At 38.6% G+C, this 27,598-nt stretch overlaps 1 long non-coding RNA gene, 1 other non-coding gene and 1 pseudogene across 2 annotated transcripts; all 3 read left to right on the top strand.

The window, feature by feature from the left end:
- Positions 1-276: 276 nt before the first annotated feature.
- LOC122228003 lies at positions 277-19,259 on the top strand. The gene is made up of 4 exons (XR_006206349.1): positions 277-818; positions 13,685-13,783; positions 18,324-18,438; positions 18,988-19,259. It is a non-coding gene; the product is annotated as an uncharacterized LOC122228003 (long non-coding RNA).
- Positions 7,000-7,106, top strand: LOC122228934. The gene has a single exon (XR_006206820.1). It is a non-coding gene; the product is annotated as a U6 spliceosomal RNA (small nuclear RNA).
- Positions 19,260-19,579: 320 nt separating the features above from the next.
- LOC122229112 lies at positions 19,580-19,709 on the top strand (annotated as a pseudogene).
- Positions 19,710-27,598: the final 7,889 nt, after the last annotated feature.

Raw genomic sequence — 27,598 nt, 5'->3', positions numbered from 1 at the left:
AGAGGAGGAGCACCCAGACAGCTACATATTCAAGGCAAAACAGATTTGGGGAGAATTACCTGTTTTTGCTTTTGAGAAGCCAGAAGGAAGGAAGGAAAGAAAGAAAGAAAGAAAGAAAGAAAGAAAGAAAGAAAGAAAGAAAGGGAGGGAGGAAGGAAGGAAGGAAGGAAGAAGGAAAGAGAAAGAAAGAAAGAAAGAAAAGAAGGAAGGAAGGAAGGAAGAAGAGAAAGAAAGAAAGAAAGAAAGAAAGAAAGAAACAAACAAACAAACAAACATTGAAAAAAGTGTCATTTTGTGAGTTAGGAGATGATTTCTGCTCCTAGCTGTCGGCTACTCAATCTCTTGGCACCTCAGTTTGCTCATCTGACAAGTGGGCCCCTTAACGGTTGCCCTATCCAGTTGAGAGGAAAGGAGAGCTCTTGCTTGATAGCACTGTTGGGTGCCAGCTGTGCTGTGGGCTCCTTAGATCTGCCATCTCATTTAATGCCCAAGACAATCCCATGAGGGAAGTGGCATTAAGCTCTTCTTCAGCTGAAAGAACTGAAACACGGAGAGTCAAAGTGGCTTGTCCAAGATCATAAAGCTTATCAGGACTCAAGCCCACATCTGTCTGGCTTCAAATCCTGTGTTCTTCCTATTACTTCATGCTAACAATGAGGTCATAGAACACATTCTAGTCTCCTCCTTGGAAGGGAAAAAGCACAAAGTGGCTTCCCTGCTGTAAGGCCCAAGATGTTCCTGGGTCCTTGGTCCCCACAGAGAGCCCAACTAAGCCCAGTTCTGTTTCCTCAGAGCCCTGCTTTCTGCTGTGGGAGCAGGTGGGTTGTTAATCTGATAAACGGCTTCCTGCTGAGGTGGGAGGGGGAGCTACAGGGCTGCTGAATTGCCCTCCAGAGTGGCAGGTGGGAGACTCCTGTGCTTTCACCCACAGAATTGCTTTAGGACTATGATCTGAAAGGATGAGGGCTTTGGGGTTGGTTAGTCTGGGGTAGGAGACCTGGCTCTGCCTCTTGCTAGTATGTGACCTCATCTGCCTTTCAATGTACTCATCAGTAAAATGTGGATAGGAATGCACACCTTAAAGGGTTGATGTGAATATTAAATGAGATAATGTGGGAAATAAGCAAAAGCCTAGCACCTTTGTCATACATTATACACAACCAAGTAAAAGGCAGCTGTTGTTTCCATCAAGGAGGTGGGCAGACTTCCAGGGGAGCTATTTAAGCATTGAGTAGTTTTTGTGTCCCGTCCCTTATGTCCACATCACAGCCAATCATTTATTATTTATTTTATTTTATTTTATTTTATTTATTTATTTTATTTATTTTATTTTTTAGAAAATGTGTTCTAAATGCTCTGTCAGCTTCTGGGGAAGAGTATGTATGAGAGAGGCAGCATCCTTCTTCCTGTACAGCTCACAGTTGAGCTGGAACCACATGTGGTAGGGAAGTATCTGGTACAGTCACAGAGGGAGCAGGATCTATGAATCTAAGCTTGACTGGCCCAATGAGGTCTCTTAGAGAGTCTGGCATTTTAAAATCCAGGCCTTCTCTCTGGGTGTAACAGGGGTCTTGTTATGGAGTTGTGAGATACACTCCTTCCTTTGTGGAGACAGCAAAGGCTAGGCTTATGGACTGCTGAGAGAAGGAGGAGGCAGAGCCCTGGGTGTGGGTGGTCTCCAAGGCAGTCCTGGGGGTGCTTCCCATCTGGTGCTGGGGAAAACCCATCACTTTTGTCAGAGACAGACTGATGCCTCTAGCTCAGAGTTTATGGGATAATTTACTTGTTATCTGAAGCATTTCTACAGTGTTAGGTGTTGCCATATCTGCCAGGGATGGTAAATATAGCAGGGACTTGCTCTAGCTCCCAGCTCACCCAGGTCACCTTGATGTTGGGCAGATCAGTGAGCACTTGGGGCCTCTCCTGGAAAGCAGTGAGATGGGTACCTAGGCTCAGGCATGGAACTTGGAGAAAAGGCTCATTGTCAGTCTCCCTGGTACAAGTCCAAGGTACAGCTGTTCTGGGGGTTGGATAGGGATAGACAGAGTTCACCCTTCTGGGCTTTTCAGATCTTCCATGATCCAGCCCCTTCCCATTCCACTCTACCCCACTATCCTGCTCATTCCTCAACATCTAGCTAGCAGGCAGTTCCTCATGAGTCCCCAGACACATTGAAGCTCACTCACACCTCACTGGTTTTGTTTGCAACTGGATTCCTACTGTTGAACTTCTCAGCCATAGCTAGCTCATCTTGCAAGCCCAGCTCCCATTCTGCCTTCTCCAGAAAGCTTTCCTTAACTTCTGTAGCACATGTTGACCTTTCTCCTTTCAGATCTCCCCATTTTAGTGACTATGCATTAATTATCTCATGCATTAATTCATTCAATGCATTGACAAGTCTTACTTGCTCTATATGAAAAATACTTCCCAAATCCATCTACTTCTCTCCATCTGTACTGCTTCCCACCCTAGTTACCTCTAGCTTGGATTATTAAATACCCTTGTAACTGGTCTTCCTGCTCTCACTCTGCCTCTCTCCAACTCCTCTGTACTCTGTGGAATATTTAGTGATATTTTATAAAGGCAAATTAGTTCAGTCACTCCCCTGTTTACAGTCTTCCAGTAGCTTCACAAACTCATCTCCACAGGTCACAAGGTTCTGCTTTTCTGGTACATGGGTGCCTTCCCAGCCTCTTCGTATCCCATATTCCTTTTGTTCATTCTGCTTCAGACACCTCAGCCTTCTCTCCATTTCCCAAAAAGGCCAAACCATTACCACTGCCTCAAGGCCTTTCCACTTGCTAAGCCTTCTGCCTAGAATGGTCTCAGCTCCTCAATGCCTACTTCCTTCTCATCACTCAGCATTCTGTTCAACAGTAACCTCCTCAGTGACGTCTTTCCTGAATACCCAATTCAAAGTAACTCCTTAAGTCACACTTTATCTCATTACACTATTTCCTTTATATTATTAACATGTTCTGAACTTATCTGCTTTCTTTGTACTGTCTCCTTCTTTTCACTAGATAGGAAGTACCTCCAGAATAGAAACAATATCTGTCTTGTTCACTGCTATATCCTCAGAGTTTAGAATAGTACTTAACATGTATGAAACCAAAATATGTTGCTTAATAACTTATTACATGGATATTAGGTGTCTTCTATGTATGAATCACTGAAAATCAGTAAATACTACCACTAATTAGAAATACAAATGCCTATCCTTGAAACAGGGTTTCACAGAGATAGTCTATGAAACTCTGGTGGTTTGCCAAGGAGTTTGCAACTGGTGTGATGAATTTAGAGAAAAAAAATGATCAAACAATTTTGTTCACATACACTTCACTAATTTTATTTTATTTTTTTATTTTTATTTTTTATTTATTTTTATTTTTTCAGTATATGAAATTTATTGTCAAATTGGTTTCTATACAACACCCAGTGCTCATCCCAAAAGGTGCCCTCCTCAATACCCATCACCCACCCTCCCCGCCCTCCCACCCCCCTCAACCCTCAGTTTGTTCTCAGTTTTTAAGAGTCTTTTATGTTTTGGCTCTCTCCCATTCTAACCTCTTTTTTTTTTTCCTTCCCCTCCCCCATGGGTTTCTGTTAAGTTTCTCAGGATCCACATAAGAGTGAAACCATATGGTATCTGTCTTTCTCTGTATGGCTTATTTCACTTAGCATAACACTCTCCAGTTCCATCCACGTTGCTACAAAGGGCCATATTTCATTCTTTCTCATTGCCATGTAGTACTCCATTGACACTTCACTAATTTTAAATGTAAGAGTAATTAAGATTTCTATAGAAATTCTATTACCTTATTAATAATTGTTTTATGATATTCACTGCAACTGTATTTTGGTCAGTTAATCATAGCTAATTTGAGTGATCAATTATAGATTATTTTGTATAATGTGTTTCACATCTTGTTAGTGTTAAAATTCTTAGTTATAAACATTTATGTTTTTAAAGTTACTTTCGTATTGTATTAAATCTTATGAATCTAAAGTAATTGAAGGGTACAGTTAATGATGAAGATAATATTATCAATAGTATAATACAGAATAATTCTGTAAGTATAATTATTGAATATGGTTACAGTATGAATATACAGCATGAATCTGTATGAGCTAGGACAAAATAATCTATGAGAGTTTTGAGTTAGTATATTATCTAGAAAAGAGATGTTCAGTTAGGAAATACATTGCTGAATGTTTGAAAATTGGACTTTATTGCATTGTCCAATGCAATGGACAATGGTCCCCAAAGACACTGTTTCTTGTAACACTTTGCCCTATAGTGGCAAAAACGCCACCAAATTTGGACACAATTTTTAAACAAAATATGATTACCTCTCTGGTAAATCAAGTAATATTTCCTAGAGTGAGTGTAGGAAGCTAATTTTGTCAGTAAATGTAAAGAAGAGACCAAAATGATAAGACTGTTATTCAAAATTGTACTTCTTGATGCAAAATTACATATAAGTCATATAATTGTGAAGATCTTTGAATAACCAGCCTAAGAAAATAATAAATATTGGGTTTAGAGAAAAAGCAGAACAAACTTTTGGCACAATTATTTTATCAAAAGATCCTGTTGAAAGTAAGTAAAGAAAGCAAGTAGGTGTGGAACCTGATTCAAGCCAATCCTCATTGAGCTGACTGTAGACATCTTGGTAAAAAGTTGAAAGCAGTTAGTCTCTCTCACTGTTTGAAGTAATTATTAATTTAAATAATATTATTGTTTTATTTACAGATTTTAAAATTAAGGTGGGTGGCTAAACATGCTGGATTGAACACATGTTTACTCCCCACTCCCTTCCAAAAGTTGTCATTAAATGGATTTTTAGTAAAGCATAAAGTGGACTTCTGTTTTAATCCATGATGAACTAATAGGGGCCACTTTTATCCTGCCACAGAAATAACTGGAAACTCTTATAAAGAGTATGAAACACCTGTTTTCTGATATTGGACTAGAGGTATCACAGATTGTGATTCCTGAGAGAAGAGAGGAAAATGAGGCAAGTTCTATTATCACTTAGGTTTCTACCTGGAAGCACATTCCAGATCACGAAGCTGGGAGGGGAATCCCAAGTATGGCATGGTGGTCACACTTAGTTGAAGAGAGAGATTGGAGTTCAGGGAAACTGAGGCAACTGAAAGTTGTAAGGAAGAATTGCATCAAAAGGGAGTTATACAGAAAAGTTCTCCAGAAATCTCTTTTTAAGTTATTAATTAATTAATTTATTTATTTATTTTTGAGAGAGAGAGTGTGTGTGTGAGTGGGGGAGGGTCAGAGGAAAAGAGAGAGAGAATCTTAAGCAGATTCCATGCTCGGCACGACCCCAATGTGAGGCTTGATCCCACGACCCTGGGATCATGACTTGAGCTGCAATCAAGAGTAAGATGCTCAAGCGACTGAGCCACCCAGGTGCACCATAAATACTAAGAAGTAATAAGAAAAAATGATGAAAAATTTTCTAAATTAGATAAAAATGCTAAGACAAAGATACAAGATGCTAAATAGAATAAACTTACATACACAGAAACTCATATCAAACCATATCATAATCAAGTTGTTAAAAACTAATATTAAAGAGCTAAAGATAAAAATCAGTATGTACAGAAAAACAAAGATAAGAATTACTACAGGGGTGCCTGGGTGGCTCAGTTGGTTGGGCGACCAGCTTCAGCTCAGGTCATGATCTTATGGTTTGTGAGTTCGAGTCCCTCGTCGGGCTCTGTGCTGACAGGTCAGAGCCTGGAGCTTATTTCAGATTCTGTGTCTCCCTCTCTCTCTACCCCTCCCCTGCTCATGCTCTGTGTCTCTCTGTCTCTCAATAATAAAAACGTTAAAAAAATTAAAAGAAAAGAGTTACTACAGACTTCATGTCTAAAGCTATGCAAGCCAAGAGACAATGGAATGGCTTCTTTAAAGTGCCAAAAGAAAAAAATAAGACAATTTGGACATAAGTGAAACTATTTTTCAAACGTGAAGGCAAAAAACAAACAAACAAACAAACAAAAAAAACATACAAAAAAACCCACAAAAAAACAAAAAGAAAGAAAGAGGCTTTTCATACAGACAAAAGTCGAAAGAATTTGTTGTCCAGAAACTTGCACTATGTGAAAGATTATTCAGGCAGAAAGAAAATATCAGGTGGGAATATGGATTTACACAAAGAAATGAAGAATGCTTGAAATGGTATATATATGAGTAAATATAAAACACTTTCTTCTCCTTCATTTTAAAATGTATTTATAGTTTATAAGTTAAAGCAAAAATTACATGCATGGTAGGATTTAGACCATCTGTAGAAGTGAAATGTGTGACAATAGTAGCACGAAGGATGGGAGAAATGAAATGATAGTATATTTTTGTTATGACATTTTTACATTATGCCAGAAGTGATATAATAAACATTATTTGAAATAAGTGTAAAATGAAAATGTAAATAATAAATAAGTAAAATATACATGTTTCAAATCCTAGAGTAACTACTAAAAAAAAAAACTTCTAAAACAAAGAGGTATAGCTAATAAACTAATCTTGTAGATTAAATGGAGGGCTAAAAATATTCAATTATTACAAAAGAAGTCAGGAATAGGGGCGCCTGGGTGGTTCAGTTGGTTAAGTGTCTGAGTCTTGATTTTGGCTTAGGTTATGTGATCTTACAGTTGGCGAGATTGAACCCATGTCAGGCTCTGCACTGTCTCTCCTATCTCTCTGCCCCTTTCCAACTTGCACACATGTGTTCTCTCTCCCTCTCTCTCTCTCTCTCTCTCTCTCTCTCAAATAAACGTTAAAAAAAATTTTTTTTTTAAGTCAGGAGCAAAGGAAAAAAAGAACAATGAACAGATAGGACCAAATAAACAAATAGGAAGATGGTAGAATTAAGCCCAACCATCTTAATAATTATATTTATTATAAAGAATCCAAACACCCCACTTATAAGGCAGAGATGGTCAGACCAACTGGATTAAAAAAGCAAGACCCCTGTACTCGCTTCGGCAGCACATATACTAAAATTGGAATGATACAGAGAAGATTAGCGTGGCTGCTGTGCAAGGATGACACGCAAATTCGTGAAGCGTTCCATATTTTTACTAATATAACACTGTATGTCAACTAACTAGAATTAAAGATAATAAAAAAAGAAAAAAAAAAAGCAAGACCCAACTGTGCACTATCCAGAGGAAACCCATTTTATTTAATTAATTAATTTATTTATTTATTTATTTTTTAATATATGAAATTTATTGTCAAATTGGTTTCTATACAACACCCAGTGCTCATCCCAAAAGGTGCCCTCCTCAATACCCATCACCCACCCTTTCACCCACCCTCCCCTCCCTCCCACCCCCCATCAACCCTCAGTTTGTTCTCAGTTTTTTTTTTTTTTTTATTTATTTTTGGGACAGAGAGAGACAGAGCATGAACGGGGGAGGGGCAGAGAGAGAGGGAGACACAGAATCGGAAACAGGCTCCAGGCTCCGAGCCATCAGCCCAGAGCCTGACGCGGGGCTCGAACTCACGGACCGCGAGATCGTGACCTGGCTGAAGTCGGACGCTTAACCGACTGCGCCACCCAGGCGCCCCTGTTCTCAGTTTTTAACAGTCTCTTATGCTTTGGCTCTCTCCCACTCTAACCTCTTTTTTTTTTTTTTTCCTTCCCCTCCCCCATGGGTTTCTGTTAAGTTTCTCAGGATCCACATAAGAGTGAAACCATATGGTATCTGTCTTTCTCTGTATGGCTTATTTCACTTAGCATCACACTCTCCAGTTCCATCCACGTTGCTACAAAAGGCCATATTTCATTCTTTCTCATTGCCGTGTAGTATTCCATTGTGTATATAAACCACAATTTCTTTATGCATTCATCAGTTGATGGACATTTAGGCTCTTTCCATCATTTGGCTATTGTTGAGAGTGCTGCTATAAACATTGGGGTACGAGTGCCCCTATGCATCAGTACTCCTGTATCCCTTGGGTAAATTCCTAGCAGTGCTATTGCTGGGTCATAGGGTAGGTCTATTTTTAATTTTCTGAGGAACCTCCACACTGCTTTCCAGAGCGGCTGCACCAATTTGCATTCCCACCAACAGTGCAAGAGGGTTCCCGTTTCTCCACATCCTCTCCAGCATCTATAGTCTCCTGATTTGTTCATTTTGGCCACTCTGACTGGCATGAGGTGATATCTGAGTGTGGTTTTGATTTGTATTTCCCTGATAAGGAGCGACGTTGAACATCTTTTCATGTGCCTGTTGGCCATCCGGATGTCTTCTTTAGAGAAGTGTCTATTCATGTTTTCTGCCCATTTCTTCACTGGGTTATTTGTTTTTCGGGTGTGGAGTTTGGTGAGCTCTTTATAGATTTTGGATACTAGCCCTTTGTCCGATAAGTCATTTGCAAATATCTTTTCCCATTCCGTTGGTTGCCTTTTAGTTTTATTGGTTGTTTCCTTTGCTGTGCAGAAGCTTTTTATCTTCATAAGGTCCCAGTAATTCACTTTTGCTTTTAATTCCCTTGCCTTTGGGGATGTGTCGAGTAAGAGATTGCTACAGCTGAGGTCAGAGAGGTCTTTTCCTGCTTTCTCCTCTAAGGTTTTGATGGAGGAAACCCATTTTAAATACAAACATACACATAGATTAAAAGGATGGATAACTTATACCATGTAAGCACCAATCATAACAAAACTAGAATGACTATGTTAATATCAAAGTATACCTTAGAACAAGAAATGTCACATGGAATAAATAGGGTCATTTCATAATAATTGAGAGTACAGTTGGTCAAGAGGACATAACATTTCTAAATGTGTGTACACCCAATAACAGAGCTTCAAAATAAATGCAGCAAAAATTGATAGAGAAATGAACAAACTCAGGATTATTGTTAGATATTTCAATATTCTTCCTTCAAACAAACTGAAAAAATTAGTAGAGATATAGAAGATAAAAAACAATACTATCAGCCAACTCAACCTAGTTGACATTTACAGAATACATTACCAAAAACAGCAGAATACACATTCCTTTCAAGTGCATATGAAAGATTCACCAAAGTAGGCCATATTACGAGCCATAAAACAGGGGTCCCTGGGTGGCTCAGTCAGTTGAGTATCTGACTTCAGCTCAGGTCATGATATCGCTTTTTATGAGTTTGAGCCCCTTATTGGACTTGCTGCTGTCAGCACAGAGCCCGTTTCAGATTCTCTGCCCCCTTCTCTTTTCATTCTTCTGCTGCTCTTGCTCTCTTTCTCAAAAAAAAAAAACATTAAAAAAAACCCCAATCTCAATTAATGTAAAACAATTAAATCATACAGAGTATGTACGTTCTCTAATAAGAGTGGAATTAAGTTAAAAATTAATAATATATATTCAGAAAAAACAACACACTTCTAAATAATGTAAAGGTAAAGTTAGAAATCACAAGGAAATTTTAAAATATTTTAAATGAAGATGAAAGTTTTCAAACTTATGGGATGCAGCTTAGACAGTCCTTAGAAGAAAATCTATAGCTTATCTTAGAAATGAAGACAGGTCTCAAACGCATGATCTAGACTTCCACCTTAAGAAGCTAGGAGCAGAGGAGCAATTTGAACCCAAAGGAAGTAGAAGAAAGGATATAATAAAGATCAGCAAACAATGAATCAAAAAATAGAAAAAAGAGAAAATCAGTGAAACTAAATATTTGATTTTTAAAAATCAATATAATTGATAACATCTAAATAGAATAATCAAGAAAAAGAAGACACAAATTATCAGGATCTGGGAAAAGAGAAAACATTTCTAAAATCCTACATTAACTAAGGAGATAAGAAAAGGATATTATGAATAACTATGTGAATACGCTTGAAAACTTGGATGAAATGGGATAATTCCTTGGAAGACACAAATTTTTAACACTGACTCAGGGAGAAATATTCCTGAATATCAATATAATAATGAAAGTAATTAAAATTATATTAAATTCTCCCAGAAATTCTTGATGGTGCTACTGGTGAATTCTATCAAACATTTAAGGAAGAAATAATACTTAACTTTCAGAAAGTAAAATTAGATAGTGAACTTTTCAGCTCATTTTATGAGGCCAATATCAGTTTGATTTCAAAACCAGAGAGAGACATTACAAGAAAAAAATTACAAACCAATATCCATTACGGACATAGGTAAAATCCTTAACAAACTATTAGCAAAATGAATACTAAAAGGAAAATACATTATGATTCAGTGGGGTTTATCCCAGGAATGCAAGGCTATTTAATATTTATATATCAAACAATTGTAACTTACAACATTAGCAGAAACGAAGGGAAAAAATATCATCTCTATAGATGCATCAAAAGCCTTTGGCAAGATTCAACACTTATTTATGATTTAAAAAGACATAAACCTCAGGGTGCCTGGGTGGCTCAGCTGGTTAAACACCTGACTTTTGATTTTGGCTCAGGTCATGATCTCATGGTTCATGGGTTCGAGCTTCATGTCGGGCTTAGCACTGACAGTGTGGAGCTTGCTTGGGATTCTCTCCCTCTCCCTCTCTCTCTGCCCCTCCCCCCGACTCATGCGTACGTGCTCTCTCTCTCTTTCTTTCTTTCTCTCAAAATAAATAAATAAACTAAAAAAAAAAAAAAAGGCACAAACCTCTCAGTAAAGTATGAATACCTGGGAACTTCATCAATCTGGTGAAGGACCTCTCATGAAAACCTACAACTGATGCTATACTTAATGGTAAAAGACTAAATATTTTCCCTCTAAAATGGATGTCTGCTTTTACCACTTATATGTAATATCTTTCTGAAGGTCCTAGCTATAGCAGTAAAGGGAGACATACAGATTGGCAAAGAAGAAGTAAAATAGTATTTATTTGCAGATGACATGATTGGGGTATGCAGAAAATCCTAAGGATTCTACAGAAAAACTACTGGAACTAATAAGTATGTTGATAAGTTCAGAGGATACAAGTTAATGTTTAATTTTTCCCTTGTATACTAGCAATGAATAATTTTGAAATGGAGTTTTTAAAATATCACTTATAGGGGTGTTGGCTGGCTCAGTCAGAAGAGCATGCAACTCTTGATTATGGGGTTATGAGTTTAAGTCCAATGTTGGGTGTAGAGATTACTTAAATAAATAAAATTAAAAAAAATACTTAAACTGTTTTAAAAGTAAAAATAAAAATACCATTTACAATAGCATATGAAACACCCTAGCTTGGGGAGATTGTATGTGAGGGGAAATATGGGTTACATAGAAACTCTCTGTACTTGGATTTTGTTGTGAGCCTAAAACTGCTCTAAAAACTGAAGTCTATTTTTTAAGAAACAAACAAACAAAAACACATGAAATATTCAAAGACACATTTTACAAGATTTGTTTGAGATTTGTACACTAAAAACTACCAAACATTACTGCGTTAGAGTAGACCTACATGAATGGAGAGATATACCATGTTTGTGGACAAGAAGACTTAATGTTGTTAAGATGTCAGTTTTTCCAAATTGACCTGTAGATTCAGTGCAATCACAATCAAGCTGATTCTAAAATTTACAGGGTAACACAAAGAACCTAGAATGGCCAGAACAATTTTGAATGGAACAAAGTTGGAAGTCTTACACTACTTAATTTGAAGACTCCCTATAAAGTTGCAGTTATCAAGACATTCTGGTACTAGCATAGGGATAGATATAACGGTTAATAGAAGATGATAGAGAGTTTAGATATAGGCCCACACATAAATAGTCCATTGAGTTTTTAAAAAAAGACCAATGTATTTCGATGGGGAGGAGAGTTTTTAAAAGAAATGATGCTGGATCAAGTGGATATCTATATTGAGATAAAGAGCCTCAACCCTTACTTCACACCATACACAAAAGCAGCTAAAAATGGATCCCAGACCTAAACATAAAAGTTAAAATTATAAAACTTCTAGAAGAAATTGTAGAAAAATATCACCACTTCACAGTAGGCAAGGATTTCTTAAATAGGATACAAAAGCCACAAACAAACAAACAAAAAAAGAGGGGCACCTGGGTGGCTCATTCGGTTGAGCATCCGACTTCGGCTTAGGTCATGATCTCACAGTCTGTGAGTTTGAGCCCCACGTCAGGCTTTGTGCTGACAGCTCAGAGCCTGGAGCCTGCTTCGGATTCTGTGTCTCCCTCTCTCTCTGCCCCTCTGCTGCTCATGCTCTGTCTCTCTCTCTCTCTGTCAAAAATAAATAAACATTAAAAAAAAAAAAAGAAAAGCTATCCTTAAAAAAAGAAAAAAGAAAAATTGAGAAATTCAACTTCATGAAAAGGTAAAAAACCCGGGTGGAACTAGCCCAAGAAAGAAGTTAAAGGAATTCTAAGGATGATGAAAGGGGCTCCTGGGGCGCCTGGGTGGCTCAGTCAGTTGGGTGTCCGACTTCGGCTCAGGTCATGATCTTGCACTCCTTGAGTTCGAGCCCCGCGTCAGGCTCTGTGCTGACAACTCAGAGCCTGGAGCCTGTTTCAGATTCTGTGTCTCCCTCTCTGTCTGACCCTCCCCCATTCATGCTCTGTCTCTCTCTGTCTCAAAAATAAATAAATGTAAAAAAAATTAAAAAAAAATTAAAAAAAAAAATAAATAAATAAAAAAAATAAAAAAAAAAAAAGAAAGGGGCTCCTGGGATATGGCTATACAGCAGGACTAGAAGCATCCAGTCTAGATTGGAGCAGAAAGGCTCTGGGAAAGGTGTGTTCAAGGGATCCAGGGACTTACAATGTGTTTGAATAGATGAAGAGGAGATTAACACAGTGGAAAGTTTGGAGATGGGTTAGTGGAAGGTGCATAGAAACTAAGCAAAATAATAAGACAAGTATTTAGTTACTAGTTGTGTAAGGAGGAAGGAGAATGATGGAAGACTGCAGAGCTTGCCTGTAGTAGTGTTACAGGTGATAGGGATATAAGCATTGAATATTAATCCAACTAAAAATTGATATTGAAAGGGTGGAAGAGGAGAAGTGTGGTGTGTGAGTGGTGTGTGGTGGTTTCCAGGAATGGTGAAAGAGACTTAAATCCTCATCTTTATAAGCACTAGTTACATAGAAAGAGGGGGAACAACAAGGCAAGAAATGCAGAGTGGCTGCTTCTCATAATAAGTCTTCCAGAATTTTCTGAATCACTGAACTGTATGTATATGGACATGACTTGAAGCCAGGTACTGGCACTTGCTGATTGTGTGACCTTGGGCAAATCACTCAACCTCTCTGTTCCTCAGTTACATCATTTGTTGAAAACTACGTAATTGTTGTGCTTACCTCAGAAAGTTATTGTTAGGGTGAACTAGTTTAATCTATGTAAAATATCTGGAATAGTGCCTGGTTCAAAGTGAGAGCTTTGTAGGTGTTACTGTTGTAATTATGTACAAGCATTATTAAAATAAAAACTGTACTGAATCTTAAAAAAGGTTTTTACCTAATATTGGTGGTCCATATGTATTTACCTAACATGTCTTTATATCCCATTAAACAAATAACTTCATAAGAAATAAATTGTATTATCTGCCGTTTTCATCTAAAGAAGCTGAGACTCAGAGAACTTTAACCACCTGCTCAAGATCAAGCAACTAGTTATTGCCAATTGCCCCAATGTTAGGATCTCAATTGGGTCCGTCTGGCCACAAATCCCAGCCTTTTCCCATTCTGCTGTTTTATAGCCCAGGCTAACCATAAGCTCCTATGCGGAGTGGGAGTAAGCAGGATGCAGTCCTCCATATCTCCTCGAGAAACTGACAGAACACCATGGAAGGCACTCAGTGAGTAGTTCCGGAAGGAAAGACCTGGCCTGAATTGAGTGCTCAGTAAATTTTGGTTGAATGAATGAATGAATGTGCATGGTTTTGAAGCCCCGGGCAGATGTTAGGACGCTCCCCAGGAATGCTGGTTGTGTGTGGGGGGAGAGGACAGTTTCTTAAAACTCCATTGTGCCTAAACTCCAGGCTGCCTAGATGCTAAAATAACTTAGGCTGCAGGGTCAGGTCTGCCCATCCTGTACTTACCCCACCAGCCCAGCCCTCTTCACAGGGCCTGGAGCTGAACAAGATGAAGACTGACTTTATCCAGCCAGTAAATTTCATGTATTCAAAAAAAAAAAAAAAAAAAAAAGAATCCAGAAACTTTGACGGACCTTTATATTAATGTGACATTTATTACTCCCACCTCCAAAGTGGCCCAGAACCCTACTTCTGTAGATATCTTCAGTTTGACCAACATGAGCAAGCTAGCTTTCTTGTGTGTGTGTGTGTGTCACCTTGTACAAAAAACTCAAGGCTTTAATAACAGAACAAAGTTGTGATAGGCATGTTGACTGGCTGGTTTTATCGAAGTGAACCTTACAGAAGTGGGTTAAAAAGGTCTTCAGCAGTCGCTTCCTGTCCCACTTAGTAAATACTCCTTCCCTGTGGTAGCAGCTTTCTCCGAGAAACTCCTATTGTGATGGAGTTGTTTTCCCAAACTTGGAAAAGCCAAGGGCTGCTAGGTGGCCCCATGGTCTCTCAACCTCTAACCAAGCCTGGAGGATCCAAATAAAAAATTTCTGGGCCTTAAAACCAAATTGTACTCTGACTCAAACCAGAACCTGTCCACAGGTTCAGCTCCCCCTGTGGCAGTGACCCTTGTTCTGCAACGGAAGTGGGGGTGGAGGTTGAGGGACCTCAGTTTAGCTCCCGCAGACAGAGTGGCTGCCCTCATCCCAGGTGGCTTTTGATTGAAAGAGGCCCATGTGGAGCTTCCTCTGTCCCTCCTAAGGTAGTGGGGGGGGGGGGGGTCTGTTGTCATGAACTAGGAATTTGAAACCTTGTTTCCAAGCAGTGGCTCTGCTAAAAGTGACCTTGTGCCAGGAAAACCTCCCTGTGTCTTGATTTGTGCTTCTTTACGGTGAGGGATTTAGAGTTGCTGAGTGATTTTCAAAGTTTTCCCCCTAATAGCAAGACTCTTTGTACAAAGGAAATCTGTCTGCATGCCCGATATGGAAGAGGCAGAGCTGCTCTGTTTACTTTGAAGGTGGACTTTCTCTTCCTCTGTGTGGCCATACTAGATGTAGCTCTAAACTTCTGTGTTTTAATTTTTTCCCCCTAAGTTGGATAACATATTAATAGGACAGGGGGAGAAGGACCAGAAAGACGTTAAGATGTGAAAGGGACCAAATTAACAGATCACAGGCTATGCTTTTCCACATCGAAAAGGAAGATAAAAGGTATTATAGAAGATGTTAGTAAATTGTTTCTCTGAAAAGCCTTACAGATCATGGCATGAAATTACATTAAGTTGTATATGTGCCATCTTCAAAAGAATAACGTTATAGCACCATCAGTGGACGCTGTTTTGGCTGTGTGAACCTTGTAGGTAAGAGGAGATGGACATTCACAGGCCTGGCTTTTCCTACTCATGTAAATAGTATGAGTTTTCACTGTTAAAACAGTTCATTTCATTGCTATCTTATTTCTGTCACAGGCCCTGAGAGCTTGGTTGGGCCAAGGGTCACTCAGAAAATAACCAGCTTCCACTTTTTTAATTATGCAAACTAGAGCTAGATGACTGAGATCTTGCCTTTGGTCTGCAAGACATAGGGAGTTTTGCAAGCCCTAGGGGAGTGCAGAATTTCCTGAAGATGTTGCAAGGTGGCCGGCTTTCTTCTGAAGTCATGCAATATTCTCCTTCGCTTTGGTTATGACTGCAGAGGTGCTGGGAAGCCAAATGAAAACTGGCACCTTGGAGCGGGCTTCTCTCCACAGGCCCCTGAGGTGAGGTCTGTTCCCTTAGAGGGTAAGGTGTCCCTGCTCTCATCTAAAGGTGTTTGGTCCAATTCCACCTCTCAGTTACTTCATTGGCAGTTTTCCAAACCAAAAATATTTTTGCAGAGGGAAGGGCATGCAAAGGCTTGAAAATTTAGAGAGCAGAGAGCTGGATGGCCCAGATTTATGAAAGTTCCTATTCTGCTAGTTTAAATTGGAAAAGGATCTAGGAATTCCCAGAGAAAGAGAGCTTCATTGAGAAAGAACAAATTTCATCAGAGAATTTTATCACCAGCTACATGGGGCATCCTGATGCAGTCACTGCCCCACACCTCTTAGCCGCCATGAGAGGAAGGCCTGGGCAGCAGACGCCCCAGAAGCTAGGCCCAACCTCACTCAAGCCTCCTGGGCACATTGCAGAGGAAAGTCACCCCTGTTCCCCCACTCTACCCACATCCCAGTAGAGGTGAGCTTCTAGACATCCTTACTCTTCTTTTTTCTACCAGCGCATAAAATACGCAGTTATTAAAGATTTTCATATTTTAGAATAATATCACTTACCTTGGTCTCGGTAAATCTTCAGCGCATCACTCCTCTCTGCTAAGGAGTAGGAAGACCAGCTAGTTTTTTTTATCATGACTATAAGCAGAAGATGCCAAATAATACCATACAGAGATTCCACTAAGTACATTAAGTTTGGTGGGGTTTTTAAGTGTTTGAGAATCTCATGGGAATGAAATGATTCAAAGGACAAAATTTAAAAAACACATAAAGTCATCATTCTCTGAAAATAATAGCATATGAATTAGTTCCTGAAGCATTTAAATAGAAAGTGAAACTGAATCACAGTTTATTTTTCATAGTAAAGCTATTTAGAATGCAAGTCCTCTTCCCTGAAAGAGCAACAGGGTTTTTGTAAAACATTTCTTCCTGTTCTCTGAAATTAGGAGTTCACAAGAAGACCTGAGGGTTATGCTTTTTGAAGGTAACACTTTACTTCAACAATGAAGAATGCCACATGGAAATCAAGGAGTGGTGTTCTGGAGAGGAGACGTGTACCCCCTGAGTCAGCAGAGCATATGACTGAACCGCAGTTTGGGTCAGACACCCAAGGCCAGGGAAGCAGCTGCTCAGTCCTGTGTACACCGAGAGCTGAGCAAATGGTGGTATCTGTGTCAGAGGGGTCTCACGATACTGTTGAGAGTTAGCTTGGGTGAGCTGGAGCTCAGTATATATATCAAGGGCCTCGAGAAAGTATAGGAAGAGTTGGGAAGACTAGGTATGTAAAGGGGGTGGGAAAGAATCTTTCTCAAGAAAATTGATTTTGTAGGTTTTTCATTTGTAGGGTGGCAAGGTCCCTTTCCCTCCCATCTGCTTGAAAATACTTTACTGTCCCAGTAGAGTTCTAGTCCAGACCCTGGTTGACCCCATCTTCTTAATCATGCTTGCTGTTTTTCTATTTTCTCCAATTTCAGACTTCTGTGTCTTAAAAAAGAATACATGGTGGGTCTTACCTGCCTCTGGGGCTTTCCTCTTGAGGCTGCCCCTGCCTGGGTCATACCTTTGCCTTCCTATCCCCCTATTTCCACTTCTTACCCCCATCCATCCTTCCATGCCATCACAGATGTTCCACTTATTTCTGACCACCTCACCGTACCCTGTACTTTTAAGTGGTGTGACCAAAAAATCTAATGTCCAAATCGGAATACTTTTGGAAGTAAAAGGGATGCTTGTAACCAATGATGCTGAGATAATAAAGTAGGGACTATCCCAAGCAAACCAGGATGGATGTTCCTCTTCAACGCATTTACCCTTGTCATGTCTCCTTCCCATAGGAAGGTTGACGATTCTGAGGACGATGACTGCCTTGTCTTTGCATCCCTTCTCATGTCCAGCCAGTACTTTTTTTTATATATAAAATAAACTTTTTATTTTGAAATAATTACAGATTTATATAAAGCTGTGGAGAATTACAGAGTTCCTGCATACCCCTTACCCAGTTTCCCCCATTATTTACATTTTGCACTTCCATGGTACATTTATTAAAACTAAGGAACTGTATTGGTTTATTATTATTAACTAACGTCCAGACCAGTTTTTCTATTAATGTCCTCTTCCTGTTCTGATCCAGACTAGAATACCATACTGTGTTTAGTTTACATGTCTCCCCGGGTCAGTCTTTCCTTGTTTTCATGACTTTGTGCCATGAGAGGTACTATCCAAATTTCATGAAGAAATGTGACCAAACTGGATTTGTCTGTTTTTGTGTAATTAGACCCAGGTTATGGTTTTGGGGAAGAATACCGTAGAAGTGAAGTCCTTTCTCATCACACATATCAGGGGGCACATGATAGCACTGGGGATATGAACTTCATCACTTGGTTAAGGTGTTGTGTTTCCTTTCCCTATTCTGTGGAAGCAGGTCACTAAGTTTAAACCACTCTCAAAGGGTGGACTAACTCCACGTCCTATAAGGAGTACTATCTACAAACAGTATTATTCATTGATTTATTTTAAAACTGATAATTATTTTCTGACCTTATTTCCATTTTCTGTTTAAAAGCCTGTGGACAAACAGCTCAAAATCACCCAGGGTTTTTCCTACCCACTCAGTGGCCTGAGCAGTGGGAGCTGCAGACCAGCCTGCTGTGGAGGACCATGCATGCCTTTCTTCAGTAGTAAGCACTAGTTTGCTTTCTAGTACTACAAGATGCTCCAGACTTGTCTTGTATTTTTCCTACCCCAGCCTTAGAACCGGCCAATTTCCCAAGGAGGCTTGTATCCTTTTATTGGAAAATGACATTTAGAAACAAAGATGTAGCACAGTTCTTTGAGCTGAACTGAAATCTGCTCTGGTCCTCCTGAACTAACTTAAACCTGGCAGGAGTGTGTGAGAGGCACATGCAATAGCCCCAGAGCTGTGTGGTGACCGGGTGACAGAGGTGGTTGTGGTCCATTTGGGCATTAGTCCATTTTGCTTCCTAATGAGTGAGTAGTGAGCTCCTGTGTCCTTACTTGAGGGCCCTACCCCTGCAGGGTGTGAGAGAAAACTAAAGAGTTGTCTCTGGGCCCAGAGTGGGGAGCAGTGGGATACAGCAGCTTCTTCCCCTCTATACCCTGGTCATTAGTAGGACAGATGGAGGGGCCCTTCTTTATCTGTGATTTTTAACAATTTTGTTTAACATTTTTTGAGGTATAATTGACCTGTACCACTTTATGAATTTCAGGTGTACCACATCATTTGATATTTGCGTATGTTGTGAAATGATCACCACAGTAAGTCTAGTTGACATCTGTCACCACACCTGGCCCGGATTTACGTGTTTTTTTCTTGTGATGAGCACTTTTAAGATCTACTCTCAGCAAACTTCAAATGGGCAATACAGTATTATTAACTATAGTCCCCATGCTGTACATTATATTCCCAGGACTTAATTACTTTATAACTAGAAGTTGGTGCCTTTTGTCTCCTTTGACCCATTTCACCACCAACCCTCCCCATGCCCCACCAGTCTTGAAACCACCAATCTGTTCTCTGTATCTTTGAGCTTGGTTTTTAAATATTTTAAAATTTTTATTTGTAGATTACACATACAAGTAAGATCATATGATATTTGTATTCTTCCATCTGACTTATTTCACTTAGTATAATGCCCTAAAGTCCCTTCCATATTGTTGCAAGTAGCAAGATTTCCTTCCTTTTTATGGCTGAGTAATATTCCGTTGACTATATATGCCACATTTTCTTTATCCATTCATTTGTCGGTGGACACTCTGGTGGTTCCCATATCTTGGCTACAGTAAATAGTGCTGCAGTGAATCGCTTCTCGGCCTTTTGGCTAAGATCAAGTGTAGTATCTGTTTTTATCAGTTTAATAGTGCTGTAGTGAACATAGGGGTGCATGTATCTTTTAGAATTAATGTTTTTGTTTCCTTTGGATAAATTCCAGAAGTGGAATTTACTGGGTCATATGCTACTTCTACTTTAATTTTTTGAGGAACTTCCATACTGTTTTCCACAGTGGCTTCACCAATTTACATTCCCACTGACAGTTCTTGAGGGTTCTCTTTTCTCCCATCCTGGACAACACTTGTTGTTTCTGGTCTTTTTTTTTTTTTTTTTTTTTTTTTTTCCATTAAGTATAGCTAACATACAATGTTAATAGTTTCTGTTGCACAATGTATTAATTCAATAATTTTATACATTAGTCAGTGTTCATCATAAGTGTAGTCACCATCTGTCACCATACAGTATTACCACAATATTACTGACTATATTCCGTATGTTGTTATTTTTCATCTCCATGACTTATTTATTTTATAACTGAAAATTTGTACCTCTTAGTCCCTTTTATCTATTTCACCCATGCTCCCACCCAACTTCCCTCTGGCAACCACCAGTTTGATCACAATATTTAAAATTCTTTTTTATTTGTTTTGTTTTTTAGATTCCACATATAAGTGAAATCATTTGGTATTTGTCTTTCTCTGACTTTATTTACTTAGAATAATACCCTCTGCGTCCATCCATGTTGTCACAAATGGCAAGATTTCATTCTATTTATTGCTGAGTAGTAATCCGTTGTCTATATATACCACATCTTCTTTATCCATCTTTTGATGAACATTAGGTTGCTTCCATATCTTGGTTATTGTAAATAATACTGCAATAAACATAAGAGTGCATATATCTTTTTGAATTATATTTTTGGGTTTTTTTTTTTTGTTGTTGTTAAATATGAAATTTATTGTCAAATTGGTTTCCATACAACACCCAGTGCTCATCCCAACAGGTGCCCTCCTCAATGCCCATCACCCACTTTCCCCTCCCTCCCACCCCCCATCAACCCTCAGTTTGTTCTCAGTTTTTAAGTATTTTTGTTTTCTTTGGCTAAATACCCAGCAGTGGGTTTACTGGATCATATGGTATTTATATTTTTAATTTTTTGAGGAAGCACCATACTGTTTTCCACAGTGGCTGTACCAATTTACATTCCCAAGAGAGCACAAGGGCTTTCCTCTCCACATCCTTGTCAACACTTGTTACTCTTCTCTTTTTGATTCTAGTCAACTGTACTGGTTTGAGGTAATACCTCATTATGGTTTTGATTTGCTTTTCCTTGATGATTGGTACCGTTGAGCATCTTTTCAAGTGTCTGTTGGCCATCTGTCATCTTTGAAAAAATGTCTATTCAGGTCCTCTGTCCATTTCTTAAAAAAATTTAATTCTAGTATAATTAACATATAGTCTTGTATTAGTTTCAGGTGTGCAATATAGTGATTCAACAATTTTATACATTACTCAGTGTTCATTGTAAGCGTACTCAATACCCTTCACCTATTTCACCCATCTACCACCCACCTCCCCTCTGGTAACCCTCTGTTTGCTCTCTATAGTTAAGAGTATGTTTTTTGGGTTTTTGTTCATTTGCTTCTTAAATTCCACCTATTAGTGAAATCATACAGTATGTCTTTCTCTGATGTATTTCACATAGCATTATGTGCTCTAGATCCATCCATGTTGTTGCAAATTGCAAGATTTCATTTTTTATGGCTGATTAATATTTCATTGTGTGTGTGTGTGTGTGTGTGTGTATATATGTGTGTGTATATATATATGTGTGTGTGTATATATATATATACACACCTCTTTTTTTACCCATTCATCCATCAGTGGGCACTTGTGTTACTTCCATAACTTGGCTATTGTAAATAATGTTGCAGTAAACATGGCGGTATACATATCTTTTTGAATTAGTGTTTTCATATTCTTTGGGTAAATATGCAGTAGTGCAATTACTGGATCATATGGTAGTTCTATTTTTAATTTTTTGAGAAACGTCTATACTAGTTTCCATAGTGGCTGTACCAGTTTACATTCCCACCAACACTGCAAGAAGGTTCCTTTTTCTCCACATCTTTGCCAACACTTGATGTTTCTTGTGTTTTTGATTTTAGCCATTCTGACAGGTGTGAGGTAATATCTCACTATGGTTTTGATTTGCATTTCCCTGATGATGAGTGATGTTGAGCCTCTTTTCATCTGTCTGTTGGCTATCTGGATGTCTTCTTTGGAGAAAAGTCTGTTCATGTCTTCTGCCCATCTTTAACTGGATTATGATTTTTTTGGTATGCTTTTCTTCTGCCCATTTAAAAAAAATGTTTAGGGGCGCCTGGGTGGCGCAGTCGGTTAAGCGTCCGACTTCAGCCAGGTCACGATCTCGCGGTCTGTGAGTTCGAGCCCCGCGTCAGGCTCTGGGCTGATGGCTCGGAGCCTGGAGCCTGTTTCCGATTCTGTGTCTCCCTCTCTCTCTGCCCCTCCCCCGTTCATGCTCTGTCTCTCTCTGTCCCAAAAATAAATAAAAAACGTTGAAAAAAAATTTAAAAAAAAAAAAAAAAATGTTTATTTACTGGGAGAGACAGAGAGAGAGAGCGCGAGCACAAGTGGACAGTAGCAGAGAGCAAGGGAAAGAGAATCCCAAGCAGGCTCTGTGCCATCAGTGTAGAGCCTAATGCGGGGCTTGAAGCCACGAACTGCAAAATCACGACCTCAGCCAAAGCCAAGAGTTGGGTGCTTAAAGGACTGAGCCACCCAGGCACCCCTCTTCTGCCCATTTTTAAAAAATACCTGGGGCGCCTGGGTGGCGCAGTCGGTTAAGCGTCCGACTTCAGCCAGGTCACGATCTCGCGGTCCGTGAGTTCGAGCCCCGCGTCAGGCTCTGGGCTGATGGCTCGGAGCCTGGAGCCTGTTTCCGATTCTGTGTCTCCCTCTCTCTCTGCCCCTCCCCCGTTCATGCTCTGTCTCTCTCTGTCCCAAAAATAAATAAATAAATAAATAAAAAATACCTTATTTTATGGGGTGCCTGGGTGGCTCAGTTTGTTGAGCGTCCAGCTTCGGCTCAGGTCATGATCTTATGGTCCATGTGTTCGACCCCCACGTCGGGCTCTGTGCTGACAGCTTGGAGCCTGGAGCCTGCCTTGGATTCTGTGTCTCCCTCTCTCTCTGCCCCTCCCCCACTCATGCTCTGTCACTCTCTGTCAAAAATAAACATTAAAACATTTTTTAAACATTTTATTTTATTAGTTTTTTTTAACCTTTAGTTTTGAGAGAGAGAGAGAGAGAGAGCAGGGATGGGTAGAGAGAGACACACACACACACACACACACAGAATCTGAATCAGGCTCCAGGTTCTGAGCTGTCAGCACAGAGCCCGACATGGGGCTCAAACTCAAAAACTGTGAGATCATGACCTGAGCCCAAGTCAAATGCTTAATCTGAGCCACCCAACCATCCCTCTTGGCCATTTTTAATTGGAATTTGTTTTGTTTTGTTTTGAGTTTTTGGTGCTGAGTTGGACAAGTTCTTCATATATTTTGGGTATTAACCCCTTATTGGATATATCATTTGCAAATATCTTCTTCCCTTCAGTAGGTTGCCTTTTCATTTTGGTGTAGTCCCAGTAGTTTATTTTTGCTTTTTTTCTTTTGCCTGAGGAGACACTGCTAGAAAAAGATGCTAAAGGTGATGTCAGAGAGATTACTGCCTGTATTTTCTTCTAGGAGTTTTATGGTTTCTTTATGGTTCTTTATGATTTCTTCTAGGAGTTTTCAGGGCTCACATTTAGGTCTTTAAACCATTTTGAGTCTAATTTGTGTATGCGTGAGTATGGGTCTAGTTTCACTCTGTTGCATGTAGCTGTCCAGTTGTCTCAGCACCATTATCGAAAAGACTGTCTTTTCTCCATTGTATATTTTTGCCTCCTTTGTTGTAGATTAATTGGCTATATAAGCATAGGTTTATTTCTGGCCTATTTTGTTCCATTGATCTATTTGTCTGTTTTTGTGCCAGTACTGATACACTCTTTCGATTACTATAGCTTTGCAGTATATCTTGAATCTGGAATTAGGATACCTCCAGCTTTGTTCTTCTTTATCAATGTTGCATTGGCTATTTATGGCCTTTGTGGTTCAATACAAATTTTAAAATTATTTGTTATAGTTCTGTGAAAAATGTTGGTATTTTCATAGGGATTTCATTGAATCTGTAGATTGCTTTGGGTAGTATGGACATTTAAACAGTACAAATTCTAACAAACCATGAGCATGGAATATCTCTCCATTTTTGTGGCCTTCAATTTCTTTCATCAATGTTTTATAATTTTCGGAGTACAGGTCTTTCACCTTGTTAACCAAGGAGGAGGTGAAAGACCTACCATTATTTTATTCTTTTTGGTGCCATTTAAATGGGATTATTACCTTAATTTCTCTTTCTTCTACTTCATTATTAGTGTAGAGATTTCTATAAGTTTTGTACCCTACAGCTTTACTGAATTGGTTTATGAGTTCTAATAGTTTTTTTTTGGGGGGGGTGGAGTCTTTGGGATTTTCTAGATATAGTATTATGTCATCTGCAAAGAGTGAAAATTTGACCTCTTCTGTGCTGATCTGGATGTCTTTTATTTACTTATGTTGTTGGATTGCTTCAGCTAGGACTTTCAGTATTATATTGAATAACAGTGGTGGGAGTAGACATCCTTGTCTTGACCTGACCTCAGAGGAAAAGCTGTTTTTCACCATTAAGTATGATGTTAGCTGTGGGTTTTTCACATATGGCTTCTGTTATGTTAAGATATGTTCCCTCTAAACCTACTTTGTTGAGAATCTTTCTCATGAATGGATGTTGTACTTTGTCAAATGTTTTTCTTGCATCTATTGGAATGATTCTATGGTTTTTATCCTTTTTCTTATAAATGTGATGTGTAAGGTTTATTTGCAAATATTCAACCACCTTCTCATCCCTGGCATAAATCCTACTTGGTTGTGGTGAATGACTTTTTACATGTATTGTTGAATTTGGTTTGCTAATATTTTGTTGAGGGTTTTTACATGTATTTCATCATTGACACTGGCTTGTAGTTTGTTTGTTTTTTTTGTAGTGTCTTCAGTTTTGTTATCAGGGTAATGCTGGCCTCATAGAAGGAGTTTGAAAGTTTTCCTTCCTCTTACATTTGATAAAGTCTAATTTAAAGTTTTCTGTATGGATTGTATGTTTGACATTGTATTTAACACCTCTCATTGTAAACTAATGTCATGTAAGTTTTCTCCTGTTTGCTCTAAAAGTTTTATACTACCAGCTATGATATTTAGGTCTCTGATCCATTTCCAATTTATTTTTACATATAGTGGTAGGCAAGGGTTTAAATTAATCTTTTTTGCATCTGATATCAGACAACCCAGCACTGTTTGTTGAAAAGACCACCCTTTCTCCATTGCAAATTAATTGACCATAAATATGAGGGTTTATTCCTAGACTCTCAATTCTGTTCCATGGATCTTTTATTTCACCATGATAAGTGTACTCTTTAATCCTCATCTCCTATTTCACCCATCTGCTCACCCATCTCCCCTCTTGTTGCTATCAGTTTCTTCTCTATAGTTAAGAATCTGTTGGTTTGCCTCTCCTTTTCTTTTTCTTCCTTCTTTGCTTCTTTTGTTTCTTCCACAGAGGAGTGAGATCATAGGGTATTTGTCTTTCTTTGATTTACTTCACTTAGCATTATATGCTCTAGCCCTATCCATGTCATGGCAAATGGCAAGATTTCATTCTTTTTTTAATGGCTGAATAATATATACCATTGCATACATATACCACATCTTCTTTATCTATTCATCTATTGATGGACACACGGGCTGCTTCCATAGTTTGGCTATTGCAAATAATGCTGCAATAAATATAGGGGTGTATATATCCCTTTGAATGAGTGTTTTTGTATTCTTTGGGTAAATACCCAGTAGTGCAAGTACTGGATTACAATTTTAATATTTTGAGGAACGTCCATACTGTTTTCCACAGTGGCTGCACCAATTTGCATTCCCACCAGCAGTGCAAGAGGGTTCCTTTTTCTCCACATCCTTGCCAACACTTGTTGTTTCCTGTGTTTTTGATGTTAGCCATTCTGACAGATATGAGGTGATACCTCCTTGTGGTTTTGATTTGCACTTAGCTGATGATGAGTGCTGTTGAGTGTCTTTTCGTGTGTTTCTTGGCCATCTGGATGTCTTTAGAGAAATGTCTGTTCATGTCTTATCATTTTTTCATTGTATTGTTTTGTGGGTATTGAGTTGCATCAGTTCTTTATGTATTTTGGATACTAACCCTTTATGAGAAATGCCATTTGCAGATATCTTCTCTGGCTCAGTAGGTTGTCATTTAGTTTTCTTAACTATTTCCTTTGCTGTGCAGAAACTTTTTAGGTTTATGTAATCCCAATAGTTTATTTTTGTTTTTATTTCCCTTGCCTCAGGAGACATATCTAGAAAAATGTAGCTATGAGCATTGTCAGAGAGATTACTGTGCTCTCATCTAGGATTTTTATGGTTTTAGGTCTCAAATTTAGGTCTTTAATCCATTTTATTTTTGGGTGTGGTGTAAGAAAGTGGTCCAGTTACTTTCTTTTGCATGTGACTGTGAAAAATACCCAATATGCTTTGTCCCAATACCCTTTAAGAGATTGTCTTTTTCCCATTGCATATTCATTCCTCTGTTGTTGAAGATTAATTAACTATATAGTTGTGTTTTCTCTTCTATTCCATTGATCATGTGTCAGTTTTTATGCCAGTACTATACTGCTTTAATTACTGCCGCTTTGCAATATAACAAAATCTGGAATTGTGAAACCTTCAGTTTTTTTCTTTTTCAAGAACACTTTGGCTATTCAAGGTCATCTGTGGTTCATAACGTATTTCAGGATTGTTTGTTCTAGTTCTGTGAAAAACGCTATAGGTATTTTGATGGGGATTGCATAAAATGTGTAGATTGCTTTGGGTAGGATAGACATTTTACCAATACTTGTTCTTCCAACCCATGAGCATGGCGTGTCTTTCCATTTCTTTGTGTCATCTTCAATTTCTTTCATCCATATTTTATAGTTTTCAGAGTACAGGTCTTTCACCTTTTTGGTAAAGTTTATTCCTAGATATTTTTTTATTATTATGGGGAAATTGTAAATGGGATTGTTTTTTTAATTTCTCTTTCTGCTGCTTCCTTATTAGTGTATGTGAATGCAACAGATTTCTGTACATTGATTTTGCATCTTGTGACTTTATTGAATTCATACATTAATTTTAGTAGTTTCTTGGTGGAGTCCAGGATTTTCTATATATACCATCATGACATTTGCAAATAGTGAAACTTTTCTTTCTTCCTTACCAATCTGGATGTCTTTGGTTTCTTTATGTTGTCTAATTGCTGTGGCTAGGACTTACGGTACTATGTTGAATAAAAGTGGTGAGAGTGGACATCCTTGTCTTATTCCTGCTTTTAGGGAAAAACCCAGTTTTACCTGTGAGTATGATGTTGGCCATGGGTTTTTCATATATGACCGTCATTGTTGAGGTATGTTCCCTCTAGACCTACTTTGCAGAGGGTTTTCATCACGAATGAATTGTAGTTTGTTAAATGCTTTTCCTGCATCTGTTGAAATGATCATATGGTTTTTATCCTTTTTCTTATTGATGTATTACATTGTTTTGCAAATATTGAACCACTCTTGCATCTATCTTGATCATGGTGTATGATTTTTTTTTTTAATGTACTGTTGGATTGGGTTTGCTAAAATTTGTTGAGGATTTTTGCATGCATATTCATGAGAGATACTGGCCTGTAGTTCTCTTGTGGCATCTTGATTTGGTTTTGGTATTAGGTGATAACTGTCCTCATAGGATGAATTTGGAAGTTTTCTTCCCTCTTGTATTTTTTGGAATAGTTTGAAAGGAACAGGTATTAACTCTTCCTTAAATGTTTGGTAGAATTTGCCTGTGAGGCTGTCTGCTCCTGGA

Source organism: Panthera leo, chromosome C1, assembly GCF_018350215.1.
Source record: "Panthera leo isolate Ple1 chromosome C1, P.leo_Ple1_pat1.1, whole genome shotgun sequence".
NCBI classification, from domain to species: Eukaryota; Metazoa; Chordata; class Mammalia; order Carnivora; family Felidae; genus Panthera; species Panthera leo.
This window is presented reverse-complemented; position numbering and strand designations above follow the sequence as displayed.